The sequence below is a fragment of the Mobula hypostoma genome, unplaced genomic scaffold, assembly GCF_963921235.1.
Source record: "Mobula hypostoma unplaced genomic scaffold, sMobHyp1.1 scaffold_36, whole genome shotgun sequence".
NCBI lineage: Eukaryota > Metazoa > Chordata > Chondrichthyes > Myliobatiformes > Myliobatidae > Mobula > Mobula hypostoma.
This window is the reverse complement of record NW_026948187.1, coordinates 1,628,166-1,649,434: the sequence shown is the minus strand read 5'-3', so window position 1 is coordinate 1,649,434 and position 21,269 is coordinate 1,628,166. Positions and strand designations below refer to the sequence as shown.

General features: G+C 46.0%; 1 protein-coding gene and 1 pseudogene across 2 annotated transcripts in view; one reads left to right on the top strand and one right to left on the bottom strand.

Annotated features, from left to right (window-relative positions):
* The window catches only part of LOC134341616 (zinc finger protein 239-like), a 618,489-nt gene that overhangs the window by 366,833 nt on the left and 230,387 nt on the right, over window positions 1-21,269 (bottom strand). The window lies entirely within an intron of this gene.
* On the top strand, window positions 9,914-20,974 carry LOC134341536 (zinc finger protein 239-like; annotated as a pseudogene).

The window sequence follows — 21,269 nt, the reverse complement described above, 5'->3', positions numbered from 1 at the left end:
ATTTATTGAGAAAACCTGTGGATTCCTCACTGCCCCAATAACTGTCTCAAAATATATCCTGATGATCAGCGTGCTCATCTGTGTGTGGAGCCAAAAGAGATGGGGGAGATCATCAATGATTTCTCTGTGCTTATATTTACTTGGGAGACAGATATAGAAAAGAGGAAAGTTAATAAAGTCATGGATTGCATACCGATTATACAACATGTGCTTGCTGTCTTGAGGTGAATTAGGATAGATAAATCCCCAGGCCTAGTGTAGAGTCTGCAGGAGCCCTGGCAGACACGAATGTTGTTGGTATTTAAGGAACTGAGTTGAACAGATTGGAAATCAATTCCCTGGAGCACAGGAGAATGAGGGGAGATGCTATCAGGGGTTCCCAACCTTTCTTATGCTGCGCATTAACGGCGGATCTGTGGACGCCAGTTTGGGAACAGCTGCTGGAGGTGTACATACCTATGATGGTAGAAATAGGGTAGGTGAAGGCATGTAGGCTATTGCTTCTCAGGGTGGGTGAAGGCATGGATTCAGGGTGAAATTTTATATATTTAAGGGGAATTTGTGCAGTAAGGATTTCACTCAGAAGGTGGCATGAATGTGGATGCAGGTTTCAATTGCAGTATTTAGGAGAAGTTTGTATGGGTAAGTGGATGAGGAAGTTATTAAGGGCTATGGTCTGGGTCCAGGCAGAAAATGGCACAGACTAGATGGGCTGAAAGCCTTATTTTTGTGCTATCAGAGAATGAATTCAGATTGAGCGCCCTACACAAGTACCTTTCCCAGCAGATTTAAAACATGGAGTACCGTGCTCAGTTCTGGTCGCCTCACTACAAGAAGAATGTGGAAACAATAGAAAGAGTGCGAGAGGGCACCATTTTAATGTGATTAGAAATAGATACAGAGGAGATGGCTGAGGTGAGTTATTTTACGCAGAGAGTGGTGAGTGCATGGAATTGGCTGCCAACGGCGGTGGTGAAGGCAGAAACGAAAGGGTCTTTTAAGAGACTCCTGGATGGCTACATGGAGCTCAGAGAAATAGAGGGCTTATGGGTAAAGCCTAGGTAGTTCTAAGGTAGGGGCACGTTTGGCACAGTTTTGTGGGCCGGAGGGCTTGTATTGCGCTGCAGGTTTATTATATTTCTATGTTTCTATGTTTCTATTCCAACATAACATTATAAAAAAAACTGCAAATACAGGAAAAAACACTCAACAGTTAAAGAATATCTGTGGAAAGGAAACGAAGTGAATGCTTCGGCTCCAACACTCTGTGTCAAAATGGCTTCAAACAACTTCTGATCTGATCCAGCATCTAGAGTGTTTCTTTAATTTCCAGCTGCTCACAGACAGGCGACAGTGAGTGGGAATTTCCAAATATGGTGAGAATACTGAAACCGAGGTAGATAACCAACGATGGAAACACTGAACAGCTCGTTCCAGATACTCACTAGCTCTGTGTATTGAGATTACCTCTCAGGTGTCTCTGAGCTCTCTGTTCTTTTTATCTGTGCCCATTCACTTTGGGCTCCAAAACTATAGGGAACAATCCTTGACATATTTGGCTGGGCATCACATACATTACAAAATAAGTTAGGAAAAATAGCTTTGACTGTACCAGTGATCACCCCCAGGTACTCCAAACAATGCTTCGAGGCGCGCAACACAAACCAGCCACGAATGCTACCCCGTCCTACGTTTGAATAGATTTCAACAGGTACACTTAATGTCAGAGAAATGTATACAATATACATTCTGACATTATTTTTCTTCATAAAAATCCATGAAAACAGAGGAGTGCCCTAAAGCATGAATGATAGTTAAATGTTAGAACCCCAAATCCCCGCAACATCCCCTCCCATACATAAGCAGCAGCAAAGCAACAACCGCCCCCCCCACCCCAATCAGCAAAAAAATGCATCGGAAACCCCCATCGAACACTCAAGCATGTGGCAAAGCATCAATAAAGACACAGACTTGCAATACCCCAAAGCCTACTCGTTCACCCGGTATTCGACAGACCACAGGCTCTCTCTCTCTCTCCCTAATAAGGGAAAAAAGAGGTGTCCCGATTTCACAGGTGTGCAGCCACTCTTTGTAACAAGAGCAGATGAATGGACTCTGCAGAGATTAAACCCCTGTGAGGCTGCCGGGACAGAAAGCATACCAAGCCGAGCACTCCGGCAGTGTGCACACCAGCTCACTGGTGTCTTCACGGCCATCGTCAATACTTCACTCATCCTGGCTTCAAATCAGCCAGCATCACCCCTGTACTAAAGATCTCTACACCTTCAGAACCAAACCACTACCGCCCGGTGAAACTGCCACCAATCATCACAAAGAGAGTTAAACGGCTGATAATGGCACATATCAAAAAGTTCAATCCTACCACACTGGTCACTCACCAATATTCTTACCGACTATAGGACCACTATAGGACAAATTCCAGCTATTCTGTCTAAACACACACCTGTGCGACTGGGTGTTGGACTTCCTAACCAAGAGGTATCAGACAGTCAGGATGTACAACCGCTTCTCACTCCCCATCATCCTCAACACAGACTGTGTGCTGAGCCCAGAACTGTACACTCTGCTCACACAGGACTGCACAGCCAAATACCCAAGCAATCACATTGTCAAGTTCGCCAATGACACGACAGTGGTGTGGTCCATCACTAATATCAATGAGATGACATACAGAGATGTCATGGTCCGGTCCGTGAAGTCCGTATTCCGGTTCATGGTCCGGTCCATTGACCCTCGCTCCAGGTTTTCATGTCTACCCTGTTTCTGTTCTTGTCGAGCTATAATTGAGGCAGCTGATGCTCGTTGGGGCTGGCTACACAAATACCTTCAGAGACCAGGGCGTGGCTGCTGGATTGTTCTTGTCCTTACTCCTTGTATCCCTTCCTCTGCCTTCTGCTTCCTCGCCTGAAGCCTTGCCGGTAACTCTCGCCTCGCCTGAAGTTCTCATTTCGCCTTGCATTCCCTGGTCTTGCTGGTAACTCTCGTCTCCTCTCGCTTTCAGTCTTGTCCTGGAGCCACCCCGTACCTAGCTCCATTGCTGTCCCTTGCCTCCGCCGAGTAAGTCAGGCTGTCTTGCAATTACCCTGCGGCTGTTTCTGTCCCTTCCTGTCCCTAGCTTCCGTCGGGTAAGTCAGGCCGTATTGCCGTTACCTACGGTTGGTTCTGTCCCTTCCTTTCCCTTGCCTTCGTCGAGTGGTGATCCGCGCCCTGCGCAGGAGTACTGCGCCCTGCCCAGGAGGAGCCTCCAGCCTCTAGCCTCCTGCCAAACCTCGCCTCAAGTCTCTAGCCTCGAGCCTCAAACCTGAAGACTCCAGCCTCCTGCCTCCTGCAAAGCCTCGCCTCTAGTCTCTAGCCTCAAGCCTGAAGACTCCAGCCTCGTCCTACCTGTCAGCCAAGCCTCATCCTTGCCTAGTTCTGGCGTCCGAGCCAGAGGCAAGACCCAGGTACTGGGTCCTTGTCCAGTCCCTGGCTCGAAGTCCAAGCCCGGGCTCCTAGCTGTCTTGTCTAGTCCTGTTCCGGGTTCCCGGTTTTCGTGTCCATGTCATTGCACTCACCCTGTATCCTAGTCCTGTCCCTAGTACTTCAATGTCTGTGTCTTGCTCTTGGGTCCGTTGCCAGCCATCTCCCTGTGACAAGAGAGAAGGGCTGAGGGGCTGGTGCCAGGCAAATATCCTCTTCCTCAATGTCAACGAGACAAAGCAGGTGTTGATCGACTTCAGGAGAACTTGCACCACTCACACACATCTTTACATCAGCAGCATAGCCGTGGAAACTGGAAGCAGTTTCAAATTAATGGCCGTGCACATCTCACACAAACTGTTATGGTCCGAGAAGACATCCCATACAATTAGGAAAGCTCCTGAACATCTCAACTTTCCGAGGAGGCTGTAAAGAGATGGACTCTGTATAGTACATGTAGAAGCACGTTCTTCAACAGATGTACAGTAGAGAACATCCTAACAAGCTGCATCACTGTACTGTGGCAAACAGGAAGGCTCTACAATGGGTAGTCAAACTGTCCAACACATCACTGGCACCAGCCAACCCACCATCAAGGTCGTGGATGCAGACTGGTGCCGGAAAAAGGCCAATAAGATCATAAAGGCTCCCACCCACCCTGCTCATAAATTGCATGTCCCACTCCCATCAGTGACGCGGCTACATAGCATCCACACCAGGACCAGAAAACTCAAATATAGTTATTTTCCTCAAGCATTAAGCCTGATCAACACCGCAATTCTCTAACTGACCCTGCACAATCCCTCTCAGTCACGGTATGTCCAGACACTCCTCTGCCTAGCGTCATTTTATGGACATACAATCAATGTTTTAAGGCGCTATCATATGTATTGTGTTTTTTTAAAAATTATTATTGTGGTCTTTATCTCATTGTGTTTTGTTTTCTGCATTCGCTCCAGGGTAACATTATTTAGTTCTCCTTTACACATGTACCAGAACGACGTTAAACAATCCTAATTCTTGAAACCTGAGGAGAATACCACAACCAACCACATTATCTATACTCCCTCTTGATTTTATAAACTCCTACAATGTCACCCTCATTCTCCCATGGAATAAAGACCCATCTCTCCCAACCTCTCCCTATAACTCGTCCCTCTAGTCCAGACAGCATCCTCATCAATCTCCCCTGATTCCAGTGAGCTTAATAATGTCTTTCGTACAATAGGGTGAACAGAATTGTGCATAATTCTCTGTGTAGTCTCACGCACAATTTATATAACTACAATGTCCATAATCCAAACGCAGCTTCCTCACTGGTGAAGGCCAGCATGATTAAAGCCTTCTTTTTCACCTTCTATACTTGTCCGTCCACTTTCAGTGAACTGTACCCTTGTACTCCCAGGTCACTCTGTTCCACAACACTCCGTGCCTTCCCATTCACTATCCCAGTCCCACCCTGGTCTGACTGTCCAAAATGCACCATCTCTCACTTGTTCAAGTTGAAAACCATTTGCCATTCCTCAGCCCATCTCCATAACTGACCAAGAGCTCTTGGAAATTCATTGTAACCTGTTGCCTTATCAACCAGATTCCCGAATTTAGTATCAAACCTGCTAACCGTACCTGTACATTCATGAACAAAATCAATGGGATGAATAATGACTTACAGAGGTCTCAATATTGACTCGCATATTCCACTTGGCATAAGTCCCCATTCGCTAAATCCATCTTCAAACATCACCCTCTGCTTCTTGTTCTCGACCCCGGTGTAAATCCACCTTGCAAGCTCCCCGTGAATCCCACATGACCTAACCTTCCAGATCAGCTGCCATGCAGGATCTTGTTAAAGTCTTTACCAAAGTCATTTCAAACAACATCACTGCCCATCTTCATCAATCCCTAATTATCTCTTTAGAGAACTCCAAAATATTTGGCACTCATGACGTCCCGCTGGGTGGTGTAGTCTGTGATTTCCTCATAACCAATGTCTAACCACCCGAGACTTCAACTTCACTGCAGACTGAGGAAATTCCAATCCCAGATGTAGAATTACCAACCTGGAATGAAGCCCATATAGTGTCAGTTCTATATTCTAAGAGACTCCATCTGAATATTATAGTTCACTGTATTACAGACGCTTCGTTGCCGGCGATTTGCCGTGATGTTCCTGCCATTTTCAATTCACAAATTGAAGTGGAACTGGAACCTAAGGACCCTCTGCCTGCGCCGATGCCCAAGCTGGTTAACCATGCTGTTAACCAGATTGTGAGAGGATGCAGATCATAAGGCCATAATGCATAGGTGCAAAATTAGGCCATCTGGCCCATCGAGACTGCCCCGCCATTCAATCATGGCCGATCTTTTTTTTCTCCTCAACCTCAGTTCCCGGCCTTCTCCCCCTAACCTTTGATGCCATATCCAATCAAGAACCTATCAATCTCTGCCTTAAATACACCCAACGACTTGGCTTCCACAGTTGCACGTGGCAACCAATTCCACAAATTTACCACCCTTTGGCTTTTTTTAATTAAATGTAATCGTGAACAATAGCCAGATCAGAAATGCTGATCAAGTCAACTAGTTCTCAAAGAGAACTCTGCTCGGCCAATCAGATGGTTCACTGTTGCTCAGCTAGAAACAGACCTGAGCAGTGCGGTGGAGGTATGTGCTAAGCATGACCTGGTCTGAAACCAGAACGTTTCTGGTAAAGAAACTTCTCCGCATCTCTGTTTTGAAAGGGCACCCCTCTAGCTTGAGGCTGTGCCCTCTGGTCCTAGACTCTCCCACTATGGGAAACTTCCTTCCCACATTTACTCTGTCTAGGTCTTTCAACATTTCAACAAGGTTTCAATGCGATATCCCCTCATCCTTTAATTCCAGTGAGTACAGACCCAGAGCCATTAAACCTTCCTCGTATGATAACTCTTTCATTCCTGGATTCATCTTTGTGAATCTCCTCTCGACCCTCCCCAGTGCCAGCACATTTTTTCTAAGGCAAGGGGCCCAAAATCGTTCATCATACTCAAGATGAGGCCTCACCGGTGCCTTATAAAGCCTCAGCATCACATCCTTGCTCTTGTATTCCAGACCCCTTGTAATGAATGCTAACATGGCATGTTCTTTCCTCACCGCCAACTCAACCTGCAAGTTAAATTTCAGGGTGTTCTCAACAGGGACTCCGATGTCCCTCTGCATCTCAGATTCCTGCATTTTCTCCCAGTTTAGAAAATAGTCCGCAAATTTATATTTACTACCAAAGTGCATGACCATGCATTTTCCAACATTGTATTTCATTTGCCAATTACCCATCCATTCTGTCTAAGTCCTTCTGCATCCTATCTGTTTACTCAACACCACCTGCGTCTCCACTAATCTGCGCATCACTTGCAAACTTGGCAACAAAGCATCTATTGCATCATCAAAATCATTTATATACAGAATAAAAATAAATGGTCCCAACACCGAACCCTGCAGAATACCACTAGTCACTGGCAGCCAACCACAAAATGATCATTTTATTCCCAGTCACTGCCTTCTACCAACCAGCCAATGCTCTAAACATGTTAGTAATATTCCTGAAATACCATGGTCTCTTATCTTGGTAAGTAGCCTTACGTATGGCAGCTTGTCAAAGGCCTTCAGGAAGTCCAAATATACAACATCCACTGCATCCCCTTTGTCTATTCTACTTGTAATCTCCTCAAAGAATTCTTACAAGATCGTCAGGCAGGATTTTTCTTGAATGAAATCACGCGGACTTTGTACTATTTTGTCCTATTTCCCCAAGTACTCCATCACCTCATCCTTAACAATTGAATCTCACATCTTCACAGCCACTGAGTTCAGGCTAACTGGTCTATAATATCCTTTCTGCTGTCTTCTTATGCTGTTTGGGACTTCAGCTTGTCTCCAGCAGCTAATCGGAGCACATTTGATCACTATCTTATCGCTGTGTGGGATCTTGCCCAGCACAGTTGGCTTTCATGTTTCCCACAGTGCAGCAGGAACAAAATGTAAAATTATAAAATAGAAAATGCTGGGAACTCAGTACATCAGTCTACATCTGTGAAAGGACAAACGGTGGAAGACCAGTTTCAGAAGTGGGACTGCCCAAGATGCTGCTGATCTGCTGAGCGTTTCCTGTATTTTCTGCTTCTTGCTTTTAATGTCCTGCAACTGCAGCTTTTCCCTCTTCATTTTAATGCACAGACCGTAACTGACTGCAAAACGTCAGCAACACCCCAAACTGTGTAAATGTCACCCCATTCCACTAGTTTGTTAGTTCTGAGCTCATTCTGACCCTGGTGTATACATTCCGGACAGTCAATGCTCACAGCATCCTTTCCTCACACTATCATTCTGTTGCATTTGCTTCTCTGGCCACCGTCTCTCCGCTGAGATGCAGTGACCACAGAGTGAGTTAAAAAAAATTGTGCAACAGTTCTTGCAGCTCTGGTGGGCTGTTACCTTGGAAACGGAGGAAGTGGCTCACCAAAAATAACCGAAAAGGGAAATAACAAACTCAACATCTTATGCTGTGAGTTTCATTGTGACAAATACTAACACTGCAGCCATTTTGAAAAGACAAATCTAAAATTATAAAGGCTGCTTTTAACCATGCCTCATGCTGTATTCAATTAAACCTCTAGTAGTTCTGGCTAACAAAAATGATTCATACTTTGCAATCAATAATAAATTAATCTCTGCCATAAATATACCCAATGAGAGCCTCAACCACCATCTGTTGCAACAAACTCCTCAGATCGACCACTCTTTGGCTGAAGAAGTTTCTCTCATCTCAGTTTAAAAGGGAAGATGTTTATTCTGCGGCTGTCCTCTCATTTCCCAGACTCCCCGTCTGATGGAAACATCCTCCCCATGTCCACTGTATCCAGGCGGTTCAGCATTCTGTGGGTTTAAATTGTCATGGTTCTGTTTGGTTGTTCCCCTTTAACGCTCCTTGCTCCCTGATTATACCCTAATTACAGACATTAGATTTCCAATTGCTGCTAGCTTACTCAATTATGGTACACCTGGTTTGCATCAAGGACTGAAATAAGTATGATGGCCTCACTACACAGCTTCGCCAGTTCGTTGGTCAACTCTAGTGAGAGTAAACCTCGTTTCCTATTCCTGAGAACTGTTAGTTTCAAGCTTCGCATCGTCTCCTGGATATTGACTCCCCGTTCACGGAGGGACTACGCCTGACGACTCTGCCTCAGCATCTGTGTCCTGCACTTGGGTTCGTCCCCAGCCACGTCCTTGCAACAGAACGAACTGGCCAAAATGTCCGGTTTCTGATTTATTTCCATTTCCCTCCGAGGGAAGTTGGGGCGTTTGTGAAGCGTCTCCTGCGGCCGGAGTCTGGTGTATCGCTGAGAGGTAGGAGGAGACCGCTCGGCCCGTCGGTTTGATGCCGGTTCCCCGTGGAGGGAGAGGGGGATTTTATTGAAAGGATGAAGACAGTGAGAGAGGGGGCGGACAGGATGTTTGTCCCGGTGGGGACAGGAGGGGCTCATCTGTGAGAATGTCTGAGCCCACGGTGGTGGCGAGCAGAGGGATTCACCACATTGGGGGGCAAACACCGGCAGACTGTTGCCCTGCAAGCGGGGCCAATGGTCCAGGCAAAGTGACAATTATTTGTGTTTTGTTGAGATTGTAGCTGGAATATGGTGTAAAATCCCGCTCCCCACACTAACACGGGTTATACAGACCAAAGAACAAACTGCTGGAGGAACTCAGTGGGTCGGGCAGCATCTGTGGAGGGAAATGGACCGTCAACATTTCGAGCCGAGACCCTCCCTCTGGACTGAGAGTGAACGGGAAATAGTCAGAGAAAAGAGGTGAGGGGTGGGGATGGGGCAAGAGCTGGGGAGTGAGAGGTGGATCCAGGTGAGGGGGAGGTGGGAAGGTGGAAATAGTGACAGGCGTGGGAGGTGAGTGGATGGGGCAACACGGGGCTGCAGAAGATGGAAATTAATTCCATAGAGGATTAACAAAGAGGTTAGAGAGTATTTGTTATACAGAGTGCAATGAAGATTCACCAGACTGATCCCTGGAGTGGTGGGGTCATCATATGAAGAAAGATCAAATGCAATAACCCTTTCATTCAGAGAATCGAGGACTGAGAGGTGATCACATTGAAATGCACAACATCATTACCGGTTGAACCAGGGATCCCAGTCTCTGAAAAAGGGGGTGGACTGTCCGGGACTGAGATGAGGGGAAATGTCTCCACTCCGAGGGTGGTGAATGTCTGTAAATAATCCCCACCACGCAGGGCAGTGAAGACTCAGTGATCGTCCTCACATAAAAACAGAGGTCAGCAGATGCGAGGAGACCGAAGGGATCGAGGAAATGAGGATCGGACAGAAACATGTGGCTGAGATGGGAGAGCAGCCGCCATCTTGTTGATGGTTTGAGGGGCTGAATGGCCACAGATTCTGTTTCAGTGCTCCTGCAGATACACCAACAGCTTCGCACTGGGAAGCGGCCGTTCACCTGCTCCGTGTGTGCGAAGAGACTCATTCAGTTAACCCACCTTGTGATGCTCTGGTGAGTTCACAACAAGTAGACAAGACATTTCTGTCCGGAGTGAGCAAAGAGTTTTACTAAACCATCCCAGCTGCTGCAGCACCAGCAACTTCACATCAGTGAGGAAGTTCAAATCAGCTCTGTGTCAAATGTTTAACCATCACGGTGACTGAAGGCAGCTGCAGGTTCATGAGGGACTGTTACTGTCAGAATCTGCAGTTCTTGCGGCTGCTCATCGCACCCAGGACTGAATCCTGGTCACTGAGCATTGGAGGAGTCTGTTCTGCTGATATTAGCCTTAAACTAGACTGGTGTTTAATATTGTGAATCTGTGAAAGATAAATCAGTTCTGTATCAAATCCCGTGTCTCAGGTACTTACTGTCTCTACCACACTCACAATGTACACTAGAGAGGCCACTCGGCCCATCTCGTCCCTGCCCATGTTTCTGTTCCATATCAGTATATCAAAATCTATCCCTGCCGTTCCCCTCTCACTCTCCCTGTGATGACAGGTTGTAACTAGTCACCACTCCGTGGGACAGGAGATTTCCCTTGAATTTCATGGAATCATAGAAATATACAGCACATTACAGACCCTTCGGCCCACAATGTTGTGCCGACCATGTAACTTACTCTAGAAACTGTCTAGAATTACCCTACCGCATAGCCCTCTATTTTCCTAATCTCCATCTACCTATCTAAGAGTCTCTTAAAAGACCCTATTGTATCCGCCTCTACCACGTCGCTGGCAGTGCATTTCACACACACACCGCTCTTTGTGTAAAAACTTAGCTCTGACATCTCCTCTGTACCTACTTCCAAGCAGCTTAAACCTATTCCTCCCTCATGTTAGCCATTTCAGCCCCGGGAAAAAGCCTCTGGCTATCCACACGATCAAAGCCTCTCATCATCCTGTACACCTGCATGAAATTCCTTCATGCTTCTCTCCGGGCTGAATAAGACGATGAGCTCACTGTGGTTTTGATGTCCTTCAGAACTCTGGATGAAGTTAGTTAAACTCCTTCTTCCCCGCTCTTTTCAACGTTTTCTGTTATTTTCACTCATTTCAAAAGACTGTGTCTCAGACAGTTGGGTTGTTGCAATGCGCCTCTAAAGTCTGACAGCAGACTAGCGAGTGAATCTTCGATGGTGCACAGTCCGAAACCAGCCTGAATCAGGGGTTTGGGGCTCCAGAAAGAGATGGGACCTGGAGTTTACAAGGAGGAGGAAGAAGAGGAATCAGACCAGCGGGATGTGGCTACAAATGAAAGATCAGAAACATTTTGAAACTGTTTGATTGAAAGAAAAGGTGGTGAATTTCTGCAAAATACTGGAGGAAATCAACAGATCAGGTCGCAAATGTGGAGAGGAATAAATGCCGAGCCCCTTCAGCAGGCATTAGCTGTGTACTCCTCTGCTTAGTTGCTGCCTGAACTGCAGAGTTCCTCCAGCATTTTATGTGTTTGTGTCCACATCTCCTGCAACAGCAGAATCTCTTGTGTTTTATATCTGCATTTGTAAGAACGTTCTACTTTGGCATTAAACACGCGGAAAGTTTGCTGATATTAAGTGTATTGTTTTATGGGAGCTGCTTTCTGCGTTAAAAGAACTGCTAAGAGTTTTCTACACAAAAAAAAACTGAGGTATGGACAGGGAACCTGTGCTTGCAGAAACTTTTAATGGCACTGTGATTACCCAGAAAGCTCTGCGCTGCAATGTTCATCGTCGCTGAAGCACCGATCGAATGCGCAGGCGTCAGGGTTGCGGCTGTTCCCGAATATCGCGCATGCGCGCAGTGTACTAAAGGCCTCGGATATTGCTGCCGATAAGTGTTTCTCCGTGCGACCGTTTTCACTACCGACTGAGGGGCAATTGCTTTGCGATACGAACACCATGACCCGCAATCCCGGGACAGTCCTGCTCTCGTCCCTCTCTCTCAGCCCCACGATCCGTACACGGGCCCCAGGGAGCTTCCGGCTGATGAGGGAATGGGAACCGATGGGTCTCTCAGACAGAGCTGAGCTTCAGCTGTCTAAATGCAAGGATTGGGAACTCGGAGAGAGGGAACAAAATCTTTTACATCAGCTGTTGAGAAAATCACCTTTGCTCTGCCTCCAATCACAAACGAGAAAATCTGCAGATGCTGGAAATTCAAGCAACGCACAGCAAAGTTGCTGGTGAACACAGCAGGCCAGGCAGCATCTCCAGGAAGAGGTACAGTCGACATTTCGGGCCGAGACCCCCGAAATGTCGACTGTACCACTTCCTAGAGATGCTGCGTTCACCAGCAACTTTGTGCATTGCTTGAATTTCCAGCATCTGCAGATTTCCTGTTGTCTGCCCGTGGGAACATGTTTTGACCCATTCTTTCTGGGTACATAATGATACCAAACACCTTTGCCCTGGGCACCAAATAGCTTTCACATCACAAATGTGCCAGACTCCAATGAGACAGATTACTGCCCTTCCCTTCATATTGATTGGCATTGCCATCAATGAGTTCACCACCGTCAGTCACCTGGGGGAGGGTTCAGGGGAAATATTTATGTACGATACAGAAACTGGTGTTACCTGTGTGTATTGTGGCAATGCAAAAGTTGCTGGAGAATTTGCAAGTGGGAAGTGATATTTGCAAGTGATATTTGGATATCTGAGTTTTTAAAGCATCATTTAACAAGCAAATCAGGTATGGACAGTGTACAAAAGCTCTGGTGAGAAAATCCTTCATTACCCACTACAGGCCTGCTACATAGGTTGTGTGAGAGTGCGGATGAACTGAATCGAACCCAGAGGAGATCAAACTTTTTATTAAGTGATTTGCTAGCTGTTAAAATGAATACCTCTCTATATAAAATTCAGTGTGCACATCTTGTTGTCACTGGGTAAAAATTGGACAGCACAAGGTATTTTTGTACACACTGGTAATTACAAATTAGAGAGGACATTGGTGGGAAGGTGGGGAGACCTCCAGTGTCCCTGATGCCTTCACCTACAAGATGTGCATCCAGCTGCAGCTTGTAACCCTTCACTCTAAGGAGTTGGAGCTGGAAATGGATGAATTCTGGATCATCCGGGAGTTTGTGGGGGGCAGGGGTGGTGATAGCTATGACATGAAGAGAAGTGAGTTTCACCCAAGGTGCAGGACACAGGAAACTGGGTGAGCGTCAGGAAGTGGAATGAGTTTAAATAGCCATCACAGAGTACTCTTGTGACTATCCCACACAACAACAGGTGGACCACTTTAGAAACTGTTGGCTGGCGGGGGCGGGGGGGGGGCGGAAATTACCTGGCAGAGGAAAGTCAAAGCGGTGACAAGGGATTTGTTAGTTCGGGAATTAAAACTAGCAGAGGTCTAATATTCTAGTGTAAGACTGGCTTGTGCGAGTGTGGGGGGTCGGGGGTGTTGGTTAAAATAAGGTTGCGGGGGGGGAGGTGGGAGGGAGAATGCTAGAACAGAGAGTGGAGAGGGTGAATGGAATTGAATTGATTTCATTACTTAGATCCTTCATATACATGAGGAGTAGAAATCTTTACGTTACCTCTCCATCTAAATGTGCAAGTTATAGTAATTTATAATAAATAGTTTGTACATAGGACAGTCAATATAACATAGAAATATAATTGTGTCAGCATGAATTAATCAGTCTGATGTCCTGCTGGACAAAGCTGTCCTGGAGCCTGTTGGTCCTTTTGCTGTGGTACAGTTTCCTGGATGGTAGCAGCAGGAACAGTTTGTGTTTGTGGTGAATTGGGTCCCCAGTATCATTTGGGCCCTTTTTACACACCTGTTTCTGTGAATGTCCTGAATAGTTGGAAGTTCACATCTACAGATGCGCTGGGCTGTCCGCACCACTCTCTGCAGAGTCTTGTGATTGAGGGAAGTAAAGTTCCCATACCAGGCAGTGATGCGGCCAGTCAGGATGCTCTCAATTGTGCCCCTGTAGAATGTTCTTAGGATTTGGGGGCCCATACTAAACTTCAATCATCTGAGGTGAAAGAGGCACTATTCTGCCTTTTTCACCACATGGCCAGTATGTACAGACCACATAAGTTCCTCGGTGATGTTTATGCCGAGGAACTTAAAGCTGTTCACCCTCTCAACCCCAGATCCATTGATGTCAATAGGGGTTAGCCTGTCTCCATTCCTCCTGTCGTCCATAATCAGCTCCTTTGTTTTTTTGTGACAATGAGGGAGAGTTTGTTTTCTTGACATCTGTCAGATGTTGTTCAGACCTCAGGTAGAGTCAGCAATCAAATGGTTGAGCATGGTGCGATGAATGTGCTGAGCTGTGTATATCACAATGCAAGAAGCATCGTAGGAAAGCCAGATGAGCTCAGGACAGGGAATCATGATATTGTAGCCATTATTGGGACTTGGTTGCACCCAACAGTCTGAGGGATTTAGAGGAACAAATTTGTAGAGAGATCGCAGACCATGCCATGAAACAAAGGTTGATACAGTAAGTGATTTTAACTTTTCATATATGGACTGGGACTCCCATACTGTAAAAGGACTAGAAGGGGTAGAGTTTGTCAAATGTGACCTTAATCAGCAGATAAGATTTCAGATGTAGAAGTGTGCAATAAGCTATTAGGAAATGGTCCAGAGCTACTGACAGAAATTAGTGTAGGGGAACACTTTGTATCTAGTGATCGTAATGCCATGAGATTCCAAGTAAATACGGAAACACAGAGGTCTGGACCCCTCTTGAGATTCCAAATTGGAGAAAGGTCAATTTTTAAAAGGTGTACTTGGTAAGTGGGAGTTCTTCAAAGGTGAATTTTGAGGATGTAGAGTTTGTATGTGTCTTCCAAAATGAAAGTTGAAAGGTAACTGGTGCAGGGAACCTTGGTTTTCAAGCGATTTTGAGACCCCAGATATTTTGTTCCTCTAAATACCTCAAGTTGTTGGGTGCTAAGAAGACTCATTAATTACTACAATATCATAATTCCACACCCTGAGCTCATCTGACTTTCTTTAGTTACCTTCTGTTGGTTTCTAAAAGCTTCCCAATGTTTTTTTCTCTATTATTTGCCTCTCGTTGGCTTTGGCTTCTCATTTCAGCCACGTTTATGCCCTCCTGCCTTTACAATGCTTCCACTTCTTTGGGATGTATCTATCACTCAGCTCCCGAATTGCTCCCAGAAACTCCAGCCATTGCTGCTCCATTGTCATTCCTACCAGTTTCCCCTGACAATCAAAGTTGCCCAGCTTCTCTGTCATAGAGACATGGAGAAGGTCAGTACAGAATGTTAGAGTGGATTTCTCCTTTTCCTGAATCTATGACAGCTCCTGCTTCCCTTAGGATGTCTATTCCAAGGATCGCGCCCTCATTCTTTGGACATACCCAAAAATACATGGAAGCTGTACTCCCCCGATTTCTAGTATTTGCATCTCGCTTGTTTCTGCTTTTACTGTTTTCCCTCCTACACCCCTGATATAACTGGCCTGTCTGGTCGTTGGTAAGGGCAAGTCTGTTATCGATACAGATGCCCCTGTGTCCACTAACATATTGCATTGCCGTCCCCCTAACAATGCCGTTATGTACATCCGTGAGTCATCAGAGCTGGCCGTGAAGCCTGCTGCCACATCCTTCTCTGCCTTAAGAGGCGCTGTCACTAACTCCTTGATCTGATCAACAGTCAGACTGGTTGCTGATGGGGTGAGTGACTGGGTGTCTGCTGTCTCCTTCGCCTGGGTTTTCCCCTCCCTTTTAGACACTGTCTCCAGCCATGTCCCGATAGGCCACAGCTGTAGCATATCAGCTCCTTCACTGCCTTATACCTGGTCCGGCAGTCCTTTGCAAAGTGGCCTGGCTGCTGGCAAGCAAAGCAAACCCTCCGGGATATCACAGCAGCTGCATCCACTATACCCACTTTACGATTTATCTTGCCTTTTCTTTGGTCAATCTCACTGGCCCACGAAACTATCTCAGAGTAGTTGGACCCTACCGTTATGCCTAAATCTAAAACTTCTTGGTGGGCTGAAGTCAGCCCTTCCTTCAGCATTTTTAGGAAGACTGGGTCGTCCCTCCCTGGGTTATCCAACCCTGAATACTCTTCGTACACTCGGTATTTACGTTCTGCGTAATCCATGGCTGTCTCGTCAGCCTTTTGAATGACAGTCATTATCATTTCCCCAGCTACTCTCGCCTCCCCCCAGGCGCTGCCTCACTTCCTCTTTAAAGGAGCGATATCTTTCTTCATTACTGGCGCTCCTGGTAGTTGCCCATGTACCATCCCACACCCCCTGGGCCATCCTGTCCCACATATTCCTTGGGCACTTGGCTTTCACTAACACATGTATATTTTAGGGTGCATCTGGTGAATTTCAACCATTTCCTCGAGTTTGCGCCAGAATTCTGAATTCCCACAGGCGACTTTAAGTGAGGGCAACTCGGACAAAATGCTCTGTTTCTCCCCGGGGGTGAAGGGCTTATGAATAGTTGTAATCAAGGTCAAGGGCCGGCTCGGATCGTCAGGGTTCTCAGCCTGACGTTGCCTGACTTCAATAGGTGCCATTCTGGTAGACTTATCTGGGTAAAACCTTTCCCTATATCTCCATACTAATTCCCACACTGCGCAAAATATAAAACTGCGGAGTATGTATTCCACAATCTGCCACTTTTGAGTACCCGAACTCTTGATGCCTGCTATATTCCCTTGCATCACACATACACTAAACGCTAAAATGCAGCTCCCCGAACGAGTATACACGCCCCCACGCTGACGTCTCGAACCGTACCGTTGGTTAACACCTTTTGCAACTGGTGGTCCAACTCTCACCAAGTTAACATGCAAAGATTCCTCACTTACATAAACAAACATGCACACGCACACACTACTTTAATATCTACCAGTCATTTCTCCATGTTCGTGATACCTCGTGTTCCCGTGTGTCCACCGACCGAACAGATCCAAGTGTGAGTGTTATTTTAGAAAAATACTCACCAACTTAGACTGCTAGGAACGCTGGCCACACGACGGTCACGAAGGTATCCCACTCCTGACTCCAAATGTTGTAGCGTGGATGAAATCACCGGAGAGACAGAGTCACTGGTAGATACAAAGCAGCTTTCTTTATTCCACACAACAAGGTACAGCAGGCATCTTACGGACGGAGATGCTTTCCGTAGAAAGGTCTGCTAGCTGAAATGTGGGCTCGATATTTATATGCTAAACACAAAGGCAATTGCTACTTAAAAAGTTACAGACAATGCTTCCTTTTGAAGTTACGTACAATCATCACACCTTCAGATTTCATCCTTTCCTTCTGACGCCAACATGTCTGTGTTGGTATCCACAGCCTTTAGTTCAATCCACAATACATTTATTTGGCATTTTACGCGCTAACATAGAAGACAATTAATATTTATAATGTATAGATAAGACTGTCTTCGAAACTACAGCATCAGGCACCAGAAGAATCTGGTATTTACACCTTTTAGGAAGCCCATTGTGGTGGACTCAATCCACAGTCCTTTGTCAAACAGTTAAAATAGAAGTCTGGTGGCCAAAGTCATTTAAGTGTTAACAAATCATCTACCCAAAAAGAAATCCACTCTAACACAGAAACATGCCCACACTGGAAGATCAGAATGGTAATCTATATGAGGAGTCAAAATAGATAGGAGAGATTTTAAATAGTGTTTTTGCATCCGTATTTGCTCAGGAGATGGACACAGAGTCTATAGAAGTGAGGCAACTTTTTGAGGTCCATCATTTTCATGGACCCTGTACAGATTACAGAGGTGGAGGTGTTTGTTGTCTCAAGGCAAATTAGCGTGGATAAATAACCAGGGCCTGACAAGTTGTTCTCTGGGACCCTGAGGAAGACACATGCAGAAATTGTCAGGACCTAAACACAGATATTTAAATAACCCTCAGTGTCAGGTGAGGTACTGGAGGATTGGAGGACAGCCAACATTGTTCTGCTGTTCAAGCAAAGCTCTAAAAATAAACTAGGAAATTATACGTTGGTGAGCTTGACATCAGTAGTGGGAAGGTTATTGGAACGTATGTGCAGGAAGCAGATACATAAGTATTTGGATCAATGTGGACTGATTAAGAACAGACAGTGTGGCTTTGTGCATGGTAGGTCATGGCTAACCAATCTTAGAGTCTCATGAGGAAGTTATCAGGAAAGTGGATGAAGGCAAGGCAGTGGATGGTGTCTACATAGACTTTAGCAAGGCACTTAATGAAGTCTTATATGGGAGGTTGGTCAAGAAGGTTCAGTCACTCAGCATTCAAGATGAGATAGTAAATTGAATGAGACACTGTCTTTGGGAGAAGCCAGAGTGTGGTAGCAGAGGGTTGCCTCTCTGACTGGAGACCTGTGACTAGTGGTGTGCCACAGGGATCAGTGCTGGATCTGTTGTTGTTTGTCATCTATATCAGTAATCTGGATGATAGTGTGGTTAACTGGATCAGCAAATTTGTGGATGACACCAAGGTTGGAGGTGTAGTGGACAGTGAGGAAGACTATCATGGCTTGCAATGCGATCTGGACCAGCTGGAAATATGGGTTGAGAAATGGAAAGTGGAATTTAATGCAGACAAGTGTGAGGTTTTTGATAGGACCTAGGTCTTACACAGTGAATGGATGGGCACTGAGGAGTGTTGTTGAAGAAAGAGATCTGGAATACAGCTCTATAATTCACTGAAAATGGTGTCACAGGTAGATAGGGATGGAAAAAAGAAAAGATTTTCATAAACCAAAGTACTGAGTACAGGAGATGGATGTTTTGTTAACGTTGTACAAGACATTGGTGAGATCTAATTTGGAGTATTGTGTGCAGTTTTGGTCACCAACCTGCAGGAAAGATGTAAAAGAGGTTGAAAGAGTTCAGAGAAAATTCACAAGGATGTTGCTAGGTCTGGAGGACTTTGGTTATAAGGGGAGATTGAACAGGTCAGGACTTTAGAACATTCCAAGGAATAAAGGGAGATTTGATGGAGGTGTAACAAAACTATGAGGGGTATAGATAGGGTAAATGCAAGCTGGCTTTTACCACTGAGATGGGGTGGGACTACATCCACAGGCCATGGGTTAAGGGTGAAAGGTGAAAAGTTAAGGGGAACATGAGGGGAAACTTCTTCACACAGACGGTCATCCAGGTGTGGAATGAGCAGAAAGCACAAGTGATGCATGCGAGCTCAATTTCAACATTTCAGAGGTTTGTATAAGTACCTGGATAGTAGGGATATGGGAGTAGAAAGTTTAAATAGTTCAGCACAAACTAGATGGACCAAAGGGTCTGTTTCTGTGTTGTTCTTTTCTATGACTGAGACAAGAACCTTAAATAATACTAACATTCACTCTAATTCCTTTTAACAGCCGTGCAGACCAACCATACATCTGAGTAGGAGATATTTACATGGCGTTAAAACTATGGCACATGAAATTAACAGTAGATAAAAGAAAATCCCAGCTGCACGTTAACAAAGGCTATTTGTGTGAGTGTGTTTCAGTTACTGTGGGGCCAGACACCCATGCAGCTCAGTGGGAACAGGGAATAATACCAATGGAGAGAGTCAAACTGAGCCAGGTCACAGATTGGAGATGGCAGAAATGCCCCATTCTTTAGAGACAGGAAGAGCATCAGAGAGTTTGTTGTCATTCCAGATACCAGCACTGTGCCCAGTTAGAAGATGATTTCTCTCTCCAACTTGGGTTGAACCCTCACTGTAACAGTGTGATGTCAGATCTCACCTTGGTGACTAAAGTGATCTCATCTGAAATGTTGTCCTTCACCCACTGATGGATTTTGTAAATCTTTTTACAGGTTAAATGTGACAAGGAATTTGTCTACGGGAATCTCGAACACAACTCGTCAGTTTTGTTGTTTCTGTCTAGATATTTAAGAAGTGGAGCAAGGGATTCACTCGATCATCCTTCCTGCTCAGACAGTGGGAATGGATTCAGACAGTCATCTCAACTGAAGGTACATCAGTAAGTTGACACTTGGACAAGGCCATTCACCTGTTCTGTATGTGAGAAGGGATTCAGTCAGTCTTCTCACTTGTAGACACACCAGTCAGTTCACACTGGGTAGAGGCTGGTCATCTGCTGAATTTGTGGGGAAGGATTCACTTGGTCATCTGACCTAATGGCTCACCAACAAGTGCACACCGGGGAGCGACCATTCACCTGCTCGGACTGTGGGAAGGGATTCACTTTTTCATCTAAACTGAAGATACAGCAGAGAGTGTGGGAAGGGATTCTCAGACTGCAGGCGTCTCACCTACTCTCACCTACATCAGGCAGTTCACACTGCAGAGAGGGATTTCATCTGCTCAAACTGTGGGAAGAGTTTCCTTCACTCTTCCACCCTACAGAGACACCAGTCAGTTCACACTGGGCAGAGGCCGTTCACCTGCTCAGTCTGTGGGAAGACATTCACTCAGTCAGCCCACCTACAGAGTCACCAGCGAGTTCACACTGGGGAGAAGCCGTTCACCTGCTCAGACTGTGGGAAGGGATTCACTCGATCATCCAACCTACAGATGCACTAGCGAGTTCACACTGGGGAGAAGCCGTTCACCTGCTCAGACTGTGGGAAGGGATTCACTCGGTCATCCAACCTACAGATGCACCAGCGAGTTCACACTGGGGAGAGACCGTTCACCTGCTCAGACTGTGGGAAAGGATTCCATCAATCATCCACCCTACAGAGACACCAGCAAGTTCACACTGGAGAGAAGCCATTCACCTGCTCAGACTGTGGAAAGGGATTCAGTCGGTCATCCTCCCTATTGGAACACCAGTCAGATCACTCTGGGGAGTGGCGGTTCACCTGCTCAGAATGTGGGAAAGGATTCACTCAGTCATCCAAACTAGTGGCACACCAGCGAGTTCACACTGGGGAGACGCCATTCACCTGCTGTGAATGTGGGAAAGCATTCACACGATCATCACATCTACTGAGACACCAGCGAGTTCACACTGGGTAGAGACCGATCACCTGCTCAGTCTGTGGGAAGGGATTCCATCGATCATCCAACCTTCATAGACACCAGCAATTTCACACTGGGGAGAGGTCATTCACCTGCTGTGAATGTGGGAAGCGATTAACTCAGTGATGTAACCTTGTGATACAATACCGGGTTCACACTGGGGGGGAAAAAGTTTCAATAAGCTGAATGCTGGATATTTGTCCATCACAGTTGCTGAATGCAATTTTGAGAGTGACTGTCGGTGCTGAACTCTGCAATTATTGCTGCTGCTCACCACACCCAGTTCTGTACC